The sequence below is a fragment of the Scomber japonicus genome, chromosome 18 (genome assembly GCF_027409825.1).
Source record: "Scomber japonicus isolate fScoJap1 chromosome 18, fScoJap1.pri, whole genome shotgun sequence".
In the NCBI taxonomy this organism is placed as follows: domain Eukaryota; kingdom Metazoa; phylum Chordata; class Actinopteri; order Scombriformes; family Scombridae; genus Scomber; species Scomber japonicus.
In genome coordinates, this window is record NC_070595.1 from 12,436,586 (window position 1) to 12,457,384 (window position 20,799).

Consider the following 20,799-nt stretch of genomic DNA (forward strand, 5'->3'; position numbering starts at 1 on the left):
TTATTGTAGGCCATTTTCTCCTGTGTGACCCACTCCTGGGCCTGAAGTGTTTTTATATTCTGACCTGCAATCTAATGCTTTATCTACAACATCTTTGAGGAGCTATTAGCTATCCATCTCCGGCTATCCATCTTTTATTGTTTCTTATGTCATCCCCTGCTGTTATTCCCAGCCTGACCCCGCCCTTTCTGTCTCTGGCTTTCTCTCTATCAGTCCCCCTTGATCTGGCATTTTTCCTGTGTGTTCATGTGTGTTTTGTGTGCCTGCGTTTCCTTAGCTGTTAGCATTTTTATGTTTCTGCATGCCTGGGCACTTCTGTGTATCTCCGAGCACATGTATGAGAAGTATGTGTGTGTGTGTGTGTGTGTGTTGTGTGTGTGTGTGCATGCGTATGTGCCCCCCCCCCCCCCCAAGGCAAGGCTCCAGATGGCCTTAAAACAATGAACAATCTTCCTGACCCACTCATTATTCAATTAGCAGCTGATCAAACCAAGCGGGAGAGGCTGTTCACTTCTAGAGGCTTTGTAAATCACCTCAGCTACAGAAAACACACACACACACATATATACACACACACACACACATATAGCCACTGTAATAGACTGACAGACAAAAGACACATGTACAGAATCCCTCTGGATTGCAAGTCGTTTCAGTGTGTGTTGTTGCACCACAGCTGAGACACAGAATGGTTATTTTTAAAATCTGGTATATCTCATAGCTGTGTGCATTTCAAGCCATGGAGTGAAACATCTCCTGTCTTTGTGCTCTGCTGCAGTCTGTCTCTACTGCAGGAAACTCAACTCTCTCTCTCTCTCTCTCCAACTGCACTCTCTTTTTCCTCTTTTCTTTTTTTCCTCTTTTTTTTCTTCTCCCAGTTCATGCACTTGACTTTGGTTGCTTCTCGTCTCCATCTTTAACGCTTGTCCTCCCTTCACTTCTCTCCTTTCTCTACTTTCTTCTATCCAAGCTCTACTTTGCATATTTCATTTTTTTTTATTATAGCTTTATCTTTACCACTCCCCAGTCTAGATCTTTTTGCCCGTTTTTCCTCCATTTTTTCTCTTAGTCACCTCTCTTTTTTTTTTTTGCTCTCTTTATTGTCCCTTCGCATATGTGCTGTTTATTTGGCAGTCTGTGAACCTTGATGTGCCGCCTCATGTTGTTCTATCTCTCTCTCTCCTCTCAATATTTCTCATTTCATTTTTTTGCTGTACTCTTTCTTACTAGCTGTGTTTACATAGAGCCTGTAATGCCATTAATAATCAGAAATTACAGTGTGATTACCATGACAATGCCTCATTTAACCACCTTCATCAAACCAAAATAAAATACCCATTGTGACATTCATTTCATTTCATTATCACATTTTATATCTATTTGACAGATAAAAATGTGTTATGTAACCGTTGTTCCCATTACTGTCTATTTTCAGAACTATCTTTCCCGCACATGCTCGGTCAGTTGAAGAGGTCCCATTGGTAAGACACATGACTCTTTTCCACTGTTGCATCATTTACAAGCAAATATTGTCACTAACTGGTCTACACAAGGGGAATGATGTGGTTTGCTGATTGGTTTAGTCATTTCTCGGAGACTCTGAATCGCTAAGGGAACTGCAGGTGGCTCAGCTTTTCCAGTTGAGTGGTACTGTGATAAAACAGTTACTTTAGTAGAAAGCTCAGCGTGATGGATCCAATAACAGGCTCAAGTCCATTATTTTCAAAAGTAAGTGGATATAGATAAGTCTTCTATCCAATAACAGCATGTGGACAACACATCATTGTATGGAGTGATATGGTTCATCTTCTATATCTCTTCCTCCTACAGTCCATTCAGTCCATTCAGTCAGTCAATCCTCATCAATTTTAAGGGGATTTCTAAAACTAAACCCATGTTTAGCATATTCTGTTTTAATCCAGTCTCAAAGATGGCTCCTACAGCCATTTGGTGATTCTTAGGCCTCAAAATGGTTGATGTCAGAATGAGACTGAGAGTCTACGGTAATAATACTGGATCTGTGAGGCTATACAAAGGCAGGTATGATGGTATAACAGGTATGATGTTTGTTAATCATGTTAGTTTCATGTGATGTGACCATGACAAATTTCACATCAATCTATCTATCAATACTTGTTGAAATACTTCAGTCTTGACCAAGCTGGTGAGCCGGCTGACCTCAAGAGCTAGAGCCAGAACTAGAGCATGACAAAAGTAGTTGTGATCTGGATGTTGCATGCAAGGTTTGCACAAAAAGCACTTAAGCTGAGGTCAGAAATATATTAATCATATTGTTTTACAACTGGTGTCAAACATAGTCCAGTTTCTAGACATTTTGTGAAAGAAGCACAATGTTCTCAGATGCAAATATGGTGCTAAATGAAAATGAATAAATATATCAAATAAAGAGACTAGAGATAAACAGACTTAGTTTGAAATGCTTATTTGGAGCTTAGTATATTTACATTTTTGGTTTAAGTTTTCTCTAGTGTGAAGTATGACCCAAACTCTCACATTGAGCTCACTTATTGTGATGCATGAGTATGGCATGTCTGGTGTATACTAAGCTAGCTTTGTGATTACACAACCACCATCGTAAAAGGACTATCTGCCCCTGCATGCACCTGTGTCTGTCCATCCATCCCCTTCTTCCAGTCCAAGCCCTGGATGACAGTAGTTCTACTCTTCAGATAAGTGTGCTCTTCAAACGAGTACAGACACGAAGCTAGGTGGGCTAGGATGAGTGTAAAATTAGCTGCTATCCACGCTGAGCTGTTAATGCCATATCCGTCCTCCCACGGTTAACATTGTTTTATCCATCTCAATGGGTTAGTTTTAAAAGCTGGAACAAAGGCAGACACATTATGAGGTGGAGGTCATTTTCTACTAGTGCAAAATCCAAAAGTACTAAAGTTATATCACCCATCATTGTGCTGTGGTTTTGTAAAAATTCATATTGTGTGACTCTCCTCCCCGCTGATATCTTTATGGCCAAACTTTTCTCCCACTCAGATGGCTTTATGCTTTCTTGCTACTTCATCTCTCTCTTTCTCTCTCTCTCTCTCTCTCTCTCTCTGCTGTAACACAGGAAACAGGATTGCCTCTAAACAATAACACTCTCAGATATGTTAGTACAGCACACACATTCACAGCACCCAGTCCACCTGATAACCATTCAGAAAAACATGAAATGCTTAGAAGTAATACACACTTTCTCTTTCTGTCCCTCTCTCTCTCTCTCTCTCTCTCTCTCTCACACACACACACACAAATACACACAGCACAGCTCACCATGTCAATTACCAAATTAGGAAATAATATGCAAGGTCGCACAAACATCATGTTCTGCTCAGTAAGGAGAAACACACACACACACGGACACAAATGCAGGAGGTTAGGTTTTCCAGGAAACCAGAAACATTTAGCTGTTTTTAGTTTAACTATATTATGACTTTTGTATAAATGTGGCCCTCGAAAGTGGAGGAATGGCAGCACTAATGATGATACTGTAAATTAATATCTGATGTAATAATATATATATATGTTAAATGGACTGGATTTATCACTTTTAACCTGATGCTTAAGTCCAGCACTGACTGAAGATTCCACTATGACTAAAAAAACTGGGGCACTGTAAAACTGGAGACCTGACTTCCCATCAGCTGCAAGGGTGCTGATCTGTAGCTGACAGCAATAAGACAAAACTAGAGCTATTCAATATAGTATGGCAAAATGTGTCTTTTGAAGTTTTTGACATGGTTTTTCCCTCTAATCATTTTCCAAGACTGCAGGCACTGATCCTTTCAAATTGATTTCACTGCCCCTTAACATGGCGGGTGTGTCACCAAAAATGAGTGCTCCCTCTGTTCTTCAGTCTTTCAGGACACTAAGATGATGAGGATATGTTGAGTGTATTATTCAGAATTGCAAATCTCTTAACTTTTATTGCTGTGCTGTCTCGTTGTTCTTGTAACAATGACAAATAAAGTATTTTGAACTTTTTGAACTTTTGTACATTTTGTTTACTTTCTAATTTAAGATTTGGCTTTTAATTCTCTTTTTTTTTTTGCCTTGGTGACTGATGTAGTGGAGGATAACAGGCCAATGTGGACTTCAGTTTTGCTGTCCTGAGCTGGGCTGACAGATGACTCTCCTGTCAGACACACACACACACACACACACACACACACACACACACACACACACACACACACACACACACACACACACACACACACACACACACACCATTACCAGCACACATCCTCCCCTCTCTCCCTCTGTCCCTCACACACACACACACACGCCACTGCACAGTGCAACGCTCTCTGATCTGTTCGTCAGCACAGCATCTCGTTAGTCTGTACGCCTGGCACCCAGCTAGCCAAAGGAGGGCCTGTCCATCGCCATGCCGACACAAGGCCGCCAACCGGAACAAACCAGATCAGAGCTCGGTGCGTGGGAGGTCTGTCACACACACTCATGTTAGCACTCCTCTGCCTCTCTGCCCGCAGTGCACTATGGCGCATGCACGCACACACACACACACACACACACACACACAACATTGCAACTCCTTACAAAGTGCTATTAGACGCACACATGTAAACACACTGTGACACACATGCCAACTAACACACATGCTCACAACAACTCTTCTCCTGCTGCATTATGCTTGAACACTCACAGATATACACACACACACACACACACACACACACACACACACACACCCACACACTATAAAGCATTGACTGACAGCTTCTGATTGCATCTTCATTTGATGTTTTATAAGGTGAAAGTGTGACTTGTTCTCTCTGCCTGGTTAATTGCAGGTTAAACTGACGGTACAATGTTGTTCTGGAAAGTTTGGCATTTCAATCTGTCAAGCATTCCTCTAAATGGCTCCGTGCTGTGGCTGGGAAACAAATGATGCTGTTCCCCAATTAGCTGTCTGCGAACTGTAGACGTTTACCGCTGGGGCCCTAGTGTTTCTAAATCACACTGAGAGACTAAAGATATAAAAGATATAAATATATTTTTCACTGGTTAGACTTTACAAAAATGCCACCATTTCCCATGTGATTAGTGTTATACATACTTATTTTACTACTCGTATTGGTTCGCTGATTGAACAAAACACCTCCAGCCAGATCGACTGTCTTAAGAAAAGTCCTAAATTTTAAGATTATGAACCAAGATCTCTTAACAGAAAGCAGAGAAATTATATTTGAGTTTATTGAGTGTAAGATGTCTGTGAGTTCTAATATGAAAAAGTTATGATGTTCAGGTTAAAGGTTGGTATTTTGATGCAACTTTTATCCCGTGGGCACAAAGGGTTAATTTATCAATCCATTTTTTTTTATTCAGTCATTATCTTAGCTCCAATAGCTCTTCAGTTTTGAAATAAAGAGTCAGTGAGCAGATAATCTTTAATCACAATGCTAGTAGCCGCCCTTTTCTAATGGCACCAACTCTAATTGAGTCAGTGAGCAAAGGAAATAAAAGAAATAAATAGTATGGGAGTGAGTCACTTTCTGAGTACACTTCCCTTTCTCATTCCCAGGGGATGAAATACTAACACTTTGTCACACCCCTTGGCGTCTGACACAAATGCTCAAGGCATCCAAAGCACCATTTCCAACTAACTCCATTATACTGTAAAAACATCAGCATCATTATTAGACACCATGAGACCAATGCTGTTAATATCAGGGGATATTTTCCTTGGGTGGATGGTTAGATAGTTAAATGGCAAGAAATGGGCTGTGCTGCAGAGACCACTGTTTGCCTCTCGCTTCCAACCATGACTATGTACAGTTTCTTGTTGTGGTGCTTACTGTTGCCATGACACATTTTTAAATGATCATTTTAACCCAAACCAGGATATTTCTCTAAAACCTAACCAAGTGGATTTGTGCCTAAATCTAAGCAGACCACGTAAGTTGTTCAGAGTGTGTAATATTGCCACGGATGGGTCTACATTGGATTTAGTTGAAACCCCAGTGCGGTGTATATAGACACCACAGGTTGCTTTGTGTGTCTGCATGAGACCCCAGAGGGGCGTGACAAAGCGTCAATATTTGACGACCTTGGATGAGAATGGGTTACAACCCGGTTTGAATACATGTGGTGCATTGCCACTCTCTTTCCGCTGCACTAATTCAATGTCAGAGTGTTTTTGTCTGCCTGTTTAGTCTCCAACACTAAATCCACTCATAGTGACATTTCTCTCACTCTTCAGGCACATCGACAAGCATACTCCTGTTCCGTTCTTGATATTTACCACCTGCATGCGATTGACTTTACCTCACTAAAAAAAATTATAAAATGATACGCTAAGCTTAACTTTATTAATCCCCAACTGGGAATTGGGTCATTTCAGCAGCAGACAGAGAGCTGTATGGGTGAGAGAAGAATAAAAAAAGAAGTAAAACATATTGCAGAACATGGCGGTTCTATGTCTGACAGCTTCATTTCCCACAGGCTTCCAACAGTGCTTTATTGCTGATGCTGTTCCCCTCTTTTTTTGACATCAACCTCTGACCTGCTCATTTATCACAGAACAGAGAAGTACTGTAGGTAGTAGGTGAAGGCAAAAGTCATTACCACTTCTACATGAGCTGTGCAGTCCATAATCTATAGATGTACAGCATGCAGAGATCATTCACATTCACACAGGCACATTTAGATCAGTGGTAAAGTCAATCTGAGCAGAGTTTGAGCACTTTGCCTTAAGTGATACGCTGTCAAGAATTCTCTCAAGTCTACCTTTAATATTTCTGCACAGAATCTGATGCAAGCAATTGCAAAAAAAACATGTCTCCTTTATTACATTTCCTCTATACAATTGAAGTGTCGCTAAGTGTAACAATTATATCAATAGTATTCTGCAGTGAAATTGTATAAACAGAGATGAAGGGGGGGCAAACCCTACACTCCACCAAAGTACAAGTCATCCTAAGTGTGATTTCAACAAAGATCAAGTGGTTCAATATTTTTTTCTTACTTGTTTCATATTTTATGTTTGAAGCTTTAACATTGATGCTTCAGTCTTATGTTTGTTAGATGTTCAGGTTTACCCACATCTATATTTACGTCTACATCATTAAATTTAAATACAGATGTTTAGAAAGATTTTAGGATTAAACTGAAATATATACTGTATGTTGTTGTGTTGTTTCTCCGCTTGTCAGAACTGCTTTGAAAACTACACGGCATTGTGAGGTCTCAGCGGCATGTTGGTTCCATATACAGCATAACAGTGTTCAGTCTGTGACGTATGGCTCCCTCCTCTCCAGTCAAGTATATAACAGCACCATTATATAGCCACTTCAGCTAAAATCAGGCTGTTTAACACACCCCAGGCCTCCTGCACTTCAGCTGGGTCAGCTGCTTCATGACACCCTTTCATCTGGCACGGCGGCAGTGATTGTGTGCGTGTATGTGTGTGTGCGTGCGTGTGTGAGAAAGAGAGAGAGAGACAGAAAAATGCAGTGTGTGCGATGCAGTATCCATGTGTGTTTGAACTGTGATAATAGAGGTCCATTAGAGAGCAGACAGGGGGCCAGTGAGAGCTGCGTTCCTTCATTACAGCCTAATGGACATTAAACGGCAGCCTGCCACACAAGCATACACACACATATACACACACACAAAGCAGCAAATAAAAAATGCTGTCATAAGAAAAATAATCTATCTGTATTGACCCACTGTCTGTGTGTGTGTGTGTGTGTAGACTATGAGTTGAGACAAACAATGCCAAGTTCGATTCAGAGAACAATGGATCATTTACAAGGACAGTTCATTAGTTTTTAGTTTAATCAAACTGACATAGCTGGTTTATGACAGGTCCTTTGCCTCAAACCCCTCTCCCATAAATGCTTCAATGACAAATGTGAAACTTTAAATACATCTATGTCCATCAAATTTGACATAAAAGTCTGACACAATGACCTGCACCACCAACAGTAAAACCCACTGTACACAACATTTCAATGTCCTCTGTGTTAAGGGTCTTTTTGTCTGCATTTGCAATGTGTAATGTTTTAAAGCTACTGTATGTATGTGCACCTTCCATTTCAAGCCATTATGTACAGTAATTGCATTTTCAACTAGTATTTGGGCAGATGCTTCCATACAGTCAAGCAAAAAAAAAACAGATGTGGAGTCTTGTCTTATGCTCTGCACAAACTCTTTGCGGGTTCACTGTTGGTTCAATTTGGTGTGGGTTACATCCTCCAACAGATGTGAAGTCGACCAAAAAATGAGATATGAGCAGCAGTTCAGAGCTAAAGGCAGAATGAGTAGGATTTTCCCAAAAGAACAATGCAGAAAAAATAATCCCTCTCAATCACCACTTATGACCTACTACAATTGTGTGGCCTGTAGTATTTTTTTTCATTTTCATCAAATTTTTGGAAGTGGGTATGTAACCCCCCAACCAATAACAGTACGCAGGGTGTGAGGGCGGTCCTAAAAAAACATGGCAATATAGCGCTTCTGGTGTTGCTGAGCCTGGGAGAACGGGCCAAATTTGACTAGGTAAACTTAATCTCCCTCTCTTTTTTTATACACTTCTCCTTTTCTTTTGTTTTATGCAGTCAGCTGGGTTCTGCGTCACTCCACCGCCATCTCCAACAGCGACTACTTCAAAATGAGACAGAATGCAGACTCAACCAGTCAGAGGCTTTTGCAGCACTGCACAGATCCAACAGCCTCCTCTCTGCCATAGAGTAAATATATTGTTGATGTTTTTTTAGCTACTGCCAAAGCTGCTCCAATATCCTTCTAAATACTCACAGTGCAAAGCAAAACCCACCCGCACATGCTGTCATACATCCCTGATGCATTTGAGACTCGCACACACTGACAGAAATACACACACAACCTTAAATTGCCCTATATGTCCCCCATCTGTCTCTCACTCTTTCTATAAAATACTTAAATAATATAGTTATTGACTCGGCACTCAAACATAAAGTCACACACACACGCACACACACACACACACACACACACACACAAACTAGTTCGACGCCCCCTCCCCAATGCTCTAATATGCAGGAGTGCTATTCTGTTGCTTAGTAACCAGGTAGAGTTTCTAGTAAGAGCCTATTCGCCAAGAGAATCCCACTGTCCTAGACTTCTCCCTCTTCCTCACTGGCCCACTCTCGCTCTATCATGCACACACACACACACACACACACACACACACAAACACACACACCCATCGCATTTGAGCTGTTTGAAGTTATTCATTAAACTGTGAGCATGCACTTTAAATTCACCTGGCACTTTTCTTCACCGTCAACCTTCAATCACCACTCTGCCGTAAAACTAGGTTTCTGGAACTCTTATTTTTTCACAGTGCACTTATCTACACACTTATGCGTAGGCTCTCTCTCTCTCTCTCTCTCTCTCTCTCTCTCTCTCTCTCTCTCTCTCTCTCTCTCTCTCTCTCTCTCTCTCTCTCTCTCTCTCTCTCTCTCTCTCTCTCTCTCTCTCTCTCTCTCTCTCTCTCTCTCTCTCTCTCTCTCTCTCTCCCTCTCCCACAAACACACACTGTGTATGCAGTCCCACTTTGTAGACAAAGCAGAGGCACGTGCTCACAGTGGAGAGAGGCAAAGAACCAGAGAGGTTGCAGTTTTCTGGTCTCTAAGGAGATGCAGTGAAGTTTCAGGCTACTGTATACCCATTATAGACCACTGCTATAAAAGCATCTCTTATACTTACACACACATATGCAAAGATGGGCACAGATAAGCATGCAGTCAGACATCTGACACAGAAAGAACAGTCACTTCTACCTTTTACATTCAATTGCAAAAACATGTAACAGAAAACTGTGCTTCAAAGAGGAATCAGAGGATAAAAATTGCCTAAAATTTGCAAATGCTAACCCTTGAAATGTCGACAAAACACTTCAGTCAATATGTCTTCATACTTTAAGTGCATATTACTGATTTTCTTTGAACGTGTAGCAGAGATGAAGGCTGAGAGAGAAAGAGCTGTTCTTTGTTGGGCTAAAACAAAGTTACATATAAATGATAAAACATTGCAGTGATATGATCTCCATCTTTCTCACTCACTCACTCACTCGCTCACACACTCACACACTGTACTGTGCTGTCCGCATTGCCATGACAACCTAGCGCTAGATGCTGATGGGTTTCCCAGATCTTTTATTTATTCATCCATCTCTGCATTACTCTTTCATACTACCACACACACACACGTGCACCCATGCATGCACTCCCACTCCCCTCATTTACGAGCTGGTTTGATCATCAGAGTTGGTACCACAGAGGAGATCTGCAAAAGTGTCCTTCTGCAATAAAAAAAAAAAAAGAAAGAAAGTGTGCGACCCTCTTTATGCAGATCGATGTGAGCAATTCTTGTTGCCTCCAGAACATTGTTGTGTGAAATGAAAAGCTGTCCATACAAAGTAGGCCATTACAAATAATGTGTCTCTCTCTCTTTCTGTTTGTGTTTGTGTGTGTGTGTGTGTGTGCGTGTGTGTATGAGTTTCTGTCATTCCAGCCATCTTTCAGACAGTAATGTGATCAACAGCAAGGCGAGAGCTGCTGTGTTATTCATGTGGAGCTTGACTGTGGGGAAACGGCTCAGAACAGCAGGAACACACAGACACATGTACAGCGCACACACACACACACACACACACACACACACACACACACACACACACACACACACACACACACACACACACACAAAAGCTCATTAGGAACAGCAGTGCAGTTACTAAACAGCAAACGCAACAAGGCAGTATGACCTAAAAACATATCTGAATACTAAGCACCCTATTGAATACAAAAATGGGACCAAGAGAAGGAGCTCCAGCCTCCAATGGGGGTCTGCTGATGATCCCAACCCCGGCATAGTGCAGCGTCCCAAGGGGAAACCATGTGCTGACCTCCCCCTCCCCAGCTCCACCTCCGAAAGAAGAAATAGATTATTGCCTTTTACATGCCTTCAGGATCCTACTTGGTGCATGGGAGTGAGTGAGTGTGTCAGTGTGTTGTTTGGAGATGAGGAACAGCATTCCCTCATAGCGCGTCTCTGCGGAGGCTCCGTTTTTCAATTATACCTGCCGACTCTATCTTTTCCACCACCTATTTCACGACCATCAGCCTAAATAAATCCACTTTTACTGAACTCTATCGCCCTCCAGCTCAACCCAAATTGACCACCAGCACATCACGCACCGATGCACACCTCATGCCTGTAAATCTATACAGCCTGCAAGGCAGTCCATGTCAGATGCTGAGACACTGAGGTACACCCTGACAATTCATTGCATTTCAAGTGGTCTCATTATCAAAAAAAGTTTGCAGTTTTGTGACCTGGCTTGCTCTGTGCAACCTGGAATGTGTGTGTGTGTGTACATTCATATTTTATGTTGTAGTAGGCTACTATACACTGACTTATCCCTGCCTCCAAAAGAGTGACATAAAAAAACCCCCACTAAAATAGAAGAAGAAGAAAAAAAAGTGATTTTGGTGCATTTACAGACATGTTTTAGCAGACACAGACATGAGAGGAGGAAGAGAAAGAAACAAAGAAAGAGCACATTATTCAGCCGCAGCTTTTTTAGGGAGAGAGAGAGAGAGGAGAGAGGGGGAGGAGGGGTTGATAGAGTAGTTGTGTGAACGAAAAAGCCGCTGCATCTTCACTGCAGCAACCACCAACTAGCAGAGAAAGATAATATAAAAAAGCGGCTGAGAGCGGAGAGTTACGTGCTTATCGCTCACACTCGTGATTGGCTGTGTCCAATAGTCAAACAACAGCACTGTGTTGGAATACACACACTGTGCAGGATAGATTGGATTTAAATGACCAATTTCTGTCCTTTCTTACTTCTCCCCATGTCCCTGTTCTCCATGTTTAACTCTCTACTCCATCACCTCTTCGTTCCCTTCTTTTCTCTTTGTTCTTGTTTCGATTTTTAATTCCCGCCTTTTTCCAACAACTCTTTCTTCTACTTCCTGTCTTTTCTGTTTCACCTCCCCCATCTGTTTTCTATCCCAGACTTTTAGACTTTTAAAAAAAAATGTGTCTCATCTCTCTCTCCCCTTTCCTAAAGTCTCAGTCTCCTCACACTTCCACTTTGCACACACACACACACACACACACACACACTAATTTCCCATCATTATTTCTTGTCTAATACAAGATTTCTGTAAAAAAAAAAAACTGCCTCATATTTTCTCTGCGGATTTCCTCGCTCAGAGTGACAGAGCAGGTTTTTGGATGGTTGGTTGATCCATGAAAACACAGAATGCACTTCTCGACCATCATCAAACGATGCGTAGCCATGGCAACAGCTTCCAAAAATCCCTCCCTCGCAGTAGCAAAGGGCCAATCAGTGAGGCGCTGCCACTACAGGGGACATGGCTGACAGCTCTTTGACTAAAAAGACATACTGGGCAGACAGCTCTGAGAAACTGCATTTACCTTCTCCTCCATATCTACAGTGAGGAACTATAGACCACGTGCTTTTATTTGACAAAGGTGTCTTACTGCTTTTCTGTCTGAATGGTGTGTCAGAATAAACTGTTATAATTGCGATATAAAAGCAGTGATATACCAGTAAAATGGTTAAACGCCTTTGCTTGGATTGTCTGATAGTATCAGGACACTGGCCCTACAGGTGAAGCTGTAGGGTGAAGAGAAGCATCTGGCAGCACCATGAGTGACAGAGGTGGCACACATCAGTCCAAAGCTCTCCCCAGGCCAACTGCGCAGTTAGCAGTGAAAAGGGCTGCAGTACAAAGGGAATAAAACCTTCACAATTATGAGAAAAAAATGGAAGAAAATCACTTAGAATAAAACGTGATGTGTATGTTAAGCAGATATTTTACATTATCTTTGGACACCATTAAAATTCCTGAATAAGTGACTAGTTCTCCTGCTTTAAGATAGCAGAGGGATGTTTAAGAACTCAATAATCTACTCTTTACCAGATTAACCTTTTGACCCTGAACAGCAACAATTTCCAGCTTCACTCAGATTGACCTTTCACCTTTAACACGACAGATTCACGCATGTAACAAAACCTGGTTTGGTGGCACAAAGCTCTGTGAAACAAGCTGATATTAATCTGAGCTCAACTTAATCTGGACCAAAACCTTGTCTAAATGAATGTACAGTAATGTAACCTATCTTTAACCATGTCACAACCCCGTAACTCTGATGGCATCAGTTATTTCACACACACCAGGCAGCACAAACACTAAACTAAAACTGTGACACACTCCTCTTTTCTCTGGAGCGATTTGTGGAGTCAGACACTCAGTGCCTGGGGCAGCGGAGGGTCACTGCCTGAAAACACAGCTTGTGTGAATGCACACCAACACACACATGCAGCTGAGTATACACAAACTCCTGCATTGCACACACACACACACACACACACACACACACACACACACACACACACACTTCATTTACACACATGAAAGTCAGTGCTATTAGTTCCAGACCATTTTGCATAGCTGCCTATAAACAGTGAGCCTGGGGATAAACAAAGATCCTACTGTACTGGAAGTAATCCCACAACACACTTCAACACCCTGTCCACACATGCACTCTCTTTTATACACACACACACAAACACACACACACCCAGCCAACTCAAACCCCCACACACACTGACTTATACACACACACACACACACATTAACACCTTGAGGGCAGACAAACTGTTTTGTTTTATTTATTATGTTTGGCTACATAATGGATTTTTGAACAATGATAATAATCCATGTAGTTCTGGTTATCATTTGACAGCAATAATGAGTTTTGATGCTGATTGCAAAAGTAGACTTTTTTTTAGATGACTTGTGACAAAAATCATAAAAATTGTTTTCTACAAATCCTCTTTAATGTAACAACAGACTTCAATCGTTCAAAATGTGAAATGTTGTCTGATAGCAGCATGACTGAACAAGCATTCAACGCCAGCTTTAGGGAATCTGTGCACTAAATGATCATAACAAATAGATAAATAAAATCCTTTAAAAGTTATATTAGAGCTCTTTTCTAGAAACGAGGAACATTTAGCCCTTGATTGATGTTCTTCACTTTATTTACTTCATGGATGTTTTTTTATTAACTAAACAAGTGAAGTGAATGTGTTGATACATTTACATTTTAGGGCTAAAGCTCATTTATCCTCTAGTATATATCTGTTAACTAGAAGAGAGTACTGTAATGCCACTGTTGGCTAGCATGATTTTTAGCAGACACACAGAGTGGTTATGCTGAATGTTTTGTTTCTCTATAATGTTGGTTTGTGGTATTTATGCATTGCTGTAACATTTAACTGGAAGTAAAATGCATTGTGGTTTCTTATTTTATGGCAGCTGTATTTATCTTTTTATTATATCAGTATGCATTCCTTTGGAGCAATTATGCAAGAGAGATTTTGTTTCTCTTCAATTGGCGGGAGGAAATGCCGTCACCATGTCTGATTCCCTGGGAAAAAAAGTGCAGAAAGATTTGAAGCGTGGTCCTTGTCCGCTATACAACACAATGCAGAGATCCCACTGCACATAAACATCTACAGAGATACACACGAGCACACACCTTGCGAGGGCTGTGCAAGAGTGTGCCAGGACTTCATACGTCAGAGAGACAGGATCCCTCTGTCTCTGCAGTGATGTACACCTTATGACCCCCAATCTGCTGTTATCATGAGCACAGGCCAAATATAATGAGTCACCTAACACACACACACACACACACACACACACACACACACACACTGACGCACTGCTCAAAATAAATAGAGTGAAACGATCAGTGAGACTGCTAGAAAGGGAGAGATGCACACACACACACACACACACACACACACACACACACACACATACACATACATCAGGATGTCTGTCTGAGTAGCAGTAAGAGAAGGACTACCCGCTGACATCAAGGCCAGCTCACTTTATCCCTCACACTGCAGAGATGAAGTAATTTTAAGACAAAAACCCAAACACACACACTCTCACACACTCTCACACACACACAATGTCTAAAAAGAACAAAAGCTTTGAAATAACATCGCTGCTGGAGCGAGAAGAGACAATTCAAACTTCTTGCCCTGACGACAGAGCTGATTAGGGGTCATTTTATCACCGCTGTAGGCTGTAACAGACGCCCCTTGGCAAACAGCGAGGCCTCTTATCAAATTCAAGTCGACACTTATCCAGGCTACATTTTAATGAGATTCACCAGGCTGGAGATTTGAACTTGGATCGGTTTTCTCCTCTCTGAGACATCTTTAAATCTGGTTCTGATATTATAAAAACCGATTGATAGTCCAAACCCACCAAATGCTTCTTCGTGCTGCCTCATCTGTATTCATTTATGGAGGAAGTGCGAGAGGCCCTCTCAACATGTTTAGAGTATGACTAATGGAGACAGATATCATGATGAATCCACTCATCTGCAATGGATTAACCTTGTCTGGCTCTCGAATCTGATCTAATCAGTCTGATTCAGCTTATTATTCGATCCCATCATCTAACCAGCGACTCCTAAACATTTAGTCTTGTGTCACAGGAGGTATTTTGCACTGGAAAAGTCTATTCAGGTAGAATTGATTAAACTATATTATCTACTGGACAGATTCCTCCCTACAATATTCTTTGAGGACCACACACTGCTGGTTTTGCAGGTTTTAAGCCTGCGGAAAACAAATTGCCAAATATTCTCTAAACTTTCCGGAGGTTTACAGTTTTCCATCCAGCTATTGGCTTCCATTCATGCAAACAGTAAAATAACACTTATTTCCACCATGTATTCATCTACTGAATACTTGGATACAATAAATGTAATACATTTCCTTAGCTGACAATCAAATCCCACAACTTCAGAGCAACGTGAACATACCAATAGTTGAGTACCTCAACTTGACCTCTTTTTATGACTCTCTTCTGTAACAAGAACTGACAAAAACACTTATTATAATCCAATTCAATGTTTTATCTCTCCAGTGACTTATTTTTCATCCATAACCATAAAATATGTATACTTATTTTGATGATTCATCTACCTTAAACCACATTTAACTTACAATGTACACATCGTTTTTGGTTTAAAATAGGCACAATTGATCTGTTTGACTGATTGTGATGAATAGAACAGGCAAATATATTATAAGATCATGAGAGATTAAAGATGGACAAAATAACGTTTGTATTTTCTTATGCATTAAAAGAAATAAAAATGTTGTTATTTATGTTGTGTTATGGGTAAATTTGGCCTGCTATACTTCCTTATGAAAAAAAAGGATTGAGGTCTTTAATACATGAATGAATTTCCAAAAACAACACTTTATTTTGGTCAATCAGAAAACAAGTGTCATCCCTAGCATGATATGTGTGTGGGTGTGTGTGTGTGTGTGTGTGTGTGGGTGTGTGTGTGTGTGTGGGTGTGAGTGTGCCTGTGTGCATGCTGTGACAGGTGTGTGATGAGATGTGAGAAAAAAAGCACAAGAAAGCCACAACCTACTGATATACAGCCAGGTTATGGACAGGTGATGTGTATCTGTGTGTGTGTGTGTGTGTGTGTGTGTGTGTGTGTGTGTGTGTGTGTGTGTGTGTGTGTGTGTGTGTGTGTGTGTGTGTGTCCCAATACCATTTAATTGGTATTCAGGAAATTCAGAGATGATTTTTAGGTCATTGGTTAATATTAAACTTAGGTTAAGTTAATGTAAGTTTGAGTAATGTCTCCAAACGTGACCTAGGTCAATGTGTGTGTGTGTGTCTGTGCACACTGTGACAGGTGTGCAGTTAGATGTGACAAATAAAGTGTGATAAAACTACAGCCTATATACTGCTATACAGCTGGGGGACAGGAAGCGTACGTATGTGTGGTGTTGTTGGTGGTGGTGGTGGTGGTGGTGGGTTCATTGTATCACATTTACTCTGATTAAGCATTGGTGAGGGTGTAAAGAAGCCTCGATTTGGTCAGAACAAAATTAAAAGTATGTTTCACACATCTAAATTTGAAAATAACTTGAAATATGACCTGATAACAACAGGAGTGTTATAAGATTGAAATATATTAACCCTTAAATAGGCAGGAGTGGAAAATTAGATGTAAAAAATCCTAATTTGATGTTACTAGTTATGTCATTTGCACCTAAAGTAAAACTATTCCACTCATATTTTTAATATATTTTGGGTTGTATCTCCACCAGAATGTGTTGCCCTTATTAAGGTATAAAATGGCCATAATGGTAAAAACACTTAAATGTGTTATTTAACATAGAAAAGTGATACATTCTGCTCATTAATATCACAAATACTAGTTTGTAACCTGATTTTTATCATTTCTATCAACGTGTAGACCTACCACAAGCTTCAATTCTACCAATTAAAGGCACATATACATTTAAACAACCACCTTAACCAATCATGCTCCTTAAAGAGTCTGTATCTCCTGGTGCACGTTGCCTTTTTAAGGGTTAAGTTGGTCATCTTTTGCTTCAGTTTTATATTTTTAACATAGATCCACATTGTATTGTGGACAAGTGAAGATTGAATTAAGTAATAGTTCCTTGCTGTGATTGCTGCTTGTGCAAAGACGTGCATTTTTATGAATCTGGATTTGTAATCATGCAAATGTGTTCACAACAGTGTCAGAGTTGGTTTGTTGGACCTCCAGCAAAAGGTATGCCTTTAAAAACAATATGTTTTCCCCGTTATTTAGTTTACTCTCTTTATCTCTTTGTTTCTCGTCCTCTCCAAACTCTGAATTTCACCAATGCGTGCATGCTTTTGTGTGGTTGAGTGGCAGAGCATTTATACTCCGAATAATATTTACATAGCCCACTGTGGACCACCAACTCTGCATTGCTTACCCAGTGGATCCTGTGCACACACGCACCCACATAATCGCAGACAATGAGGAATAAAACAGAGAGAGCTGTCCAGTGGGATCAACTCTTATGATATAACCTGGTCCCAGTCTTAAACAAGCAGTCAGAATGTGTGTCTCATTCATTAGCCAAGCTCTCTTGGTACAAACAGTCCTCACTGTCACCAAACAACAACACATATCATCAGCAATCAGCTGGGAATTAGAAATATGATCAGGACACGAGTAGGAGAAAAGAACATGCACTGACCATAAAGGCATCTGTTTCATAGTAGTAGACTACATCTGCAGACACTGTGGTATTATTCTTGCACGCAACATGCTTCGAAATTAAACAAAACAGACATACTGTAATGCAACATCTGTACAACAGCAGGCAAAAGCCTTGTGTTTAAGTCTATATGTCGAACTGAATAATGTTGACTACTTTTAAAACTTTACCTCTCTCCTATCTCGCTCCTTGGCTTGCTCTAATTTGTTCTTATCTCAAATGAAATCCCTGTGTTATCTATTGATGTGACTTCATTTGCATGCATATACAGGTGTGGAGCATTGAAATATCTACACCCTTAGTTTTTTCTTTTTTTTATCAAGCATCAACATAAGAAGAAATTGCAGCCGTACCTGGCCAAATAATTGGAAAAAAATCCCTGCCAGTTTATGCCAAATTCATTTTAAAACAGCCAACAAGATGTGCTTTTGTATGTTTTCCAAATAGCTGCACTGGTCTGCCAATTCAATCCCCACTAAATGATTTTCTAACCCATTTTAGATGTAACCGTCCGTACTACAGGGGCAATGTCCATAAACGATGTAATATCTTAATTTCACCAAGTATACCCTTGTTCTGTCAGAGAGAACAACATGCCTCTCATTTGTAATGGCAGGGTTATTTGGTGCTGACAGCAAGTAGTATGGATATAACACTGTGATATTAATCCCTAAAGGGAAATTCTTTTTTGGCAATGTCCTCTCCTCCACAGAGGTCAGAGTCCAGTGATGGTTAAAGCACAGAGACTGTTAGGCTATTAGGTCTATAAGTCCATGTATCAAACTATAAACAGGATGAATGGGATTTGCTTTAAATTGTTGCTGTAAAGTTGTCCTGGGACATTGATGATGGATGGGAAGTTCCCTGTTTATCAAACCATGACTATCAACAAATAATTCTTAATGTAGTCTCATCTGCTCAAGATTCCCAAGCCATTCCCAAATCTTCCCAACCCAGAGGATACCAAGCATTTATTAGAGCTCATAGTAGAGAGAGACATTTATTTCTGAATCCCTCTGTTACAGTACATCTGCTCATATTTTAGCAACGCATCCTTTCTATTGATCATTTTATATAATTTGAGTATGTTTAAACTAAAATTCTTGTGTCGCGGTTTAGGTTCCTGTTTCAGAACTGTTACACGCCTCAACCCAAAATCATTGGGTAATGTACACTAAGAGCAAATCTTGTACACTTCCACTAGTACACTTCACTGCTGAGCCAGGCTATTAGAGAAAATAATTATTAAATACAACTTTTCTGTCTTTCTGTCCATGCACTCCCTTTCTTTCTCGCTTGGTTGTGTCTCCCTCCCCCTCCTTCTCTCTCCCTCTCTCTCTCTCTCTCAAGCTCTCTTTTCACAAATTCGCCTAAGTGACGTTCAAATGTCAGTGTCATTTCCCGTTGTAAGGAAAGCCAAGCAGCCTCCGACCCGTGCTCAACCCTGACTGGAAGGAAGGTTGTAAAAAGGAAGGTCAGCTGTCGTGCAGTGACCCATTCAGACAGTCTAGCAACCAGACACACTCAAACACAAACACACAATACCCTAAAAAAGATCACGCGGTACTGTCACAAAATAAACTGAGGATGCAGCCGTGACCTGCCCACTTCACTGAAAAAAAAAAACAGAAAAACTGCTGTAGAAAGAAGTAGTATGTTATCATTGTGTTTTATGTTTTATGATCTCAGTACCCTGCAGATTAGATTCCAGGAACACAACAATGTTCTTGTGCAAATAAATATGACCTGATTTTTTTTGTTTTTACACCAACACCCACTTAACCACATCAGGAAGGAAAAATATATTGCAGTGGTTCATCTTCAAGTTCATTTTTTTTTCACAGTGTTTGGATTTGGATGCACATTATGTTCTTTTTTGTCTCTGCTCACAGTGTGCTCAAACATCCCACAGATGAAAATTACCCAGGCAGGATGTTCACTTGAGGGGTAATAATGGATACTAAAACAGACATGAGCGGCTACGGACACATTTCATTTGGACTATATGACAACCTGACATTAAATTAAAATGAATGAATTTTTAGCACAAAATGGCTGCCAGACAATGTTAGCAGAAGGATGCTGTAACCTCAGAGAAAAAACATAAAAGGAAGGGATATATTTAACCTGTATAGTCACAACTGATTCATGATGTGCATCTTCAGAAATATGGGAGGGGGGAGGAGGGGGGGTATTTGATCTAAAAAACAGCTCCAGTGCTTCAAATATACATCTGTGCATCCAAGATATCCCCCAAGATCTAATGTACCAACACGAGAACAAAGGCAAGTCAAGACAACTCAAATGTACCATCAGTGGAAAGATGTTTCCAGAGGTGACCAGAAAGGAACATGATGCAATAATGTGAAAGCCAGTCAGTGTTGGGATTCCCTACAGGCTGGTCCCTCACTTTGCTTTTTTACTTACAGTATAGTGATGATGAGGATGATGATGCCTCAATGCAAACATGTGCCAGACTTATACATCTATTCATACGCCCACAAGGCAAAGAACACTTGGGAAATATGTCCATTAGCTTTAGAGGTGACCAAAAAAAATGTCAACTTTGATTCAATCCATCCCTGTCAGAGGCCACTCTGCTTCTTAAACTCAGCCACAAA

General features: G+C 40.6%; 1 protein-coding gene across 1 annotated transcript in view; it reads right to left on the minus strand.

Annotated features, from left to right (window-relative positions):
• cacna1ha (calcium channel, voltage-dependent, T type, alpha 1H subunit a) overlaps positions 1-20,799 on the minus strand; it is a 107,279-nt gene that overhangs the window by 85,484 nt on the left and 996 nt on the right. The gene's annotated exons all lie outside the window — the stretch shown is intronic.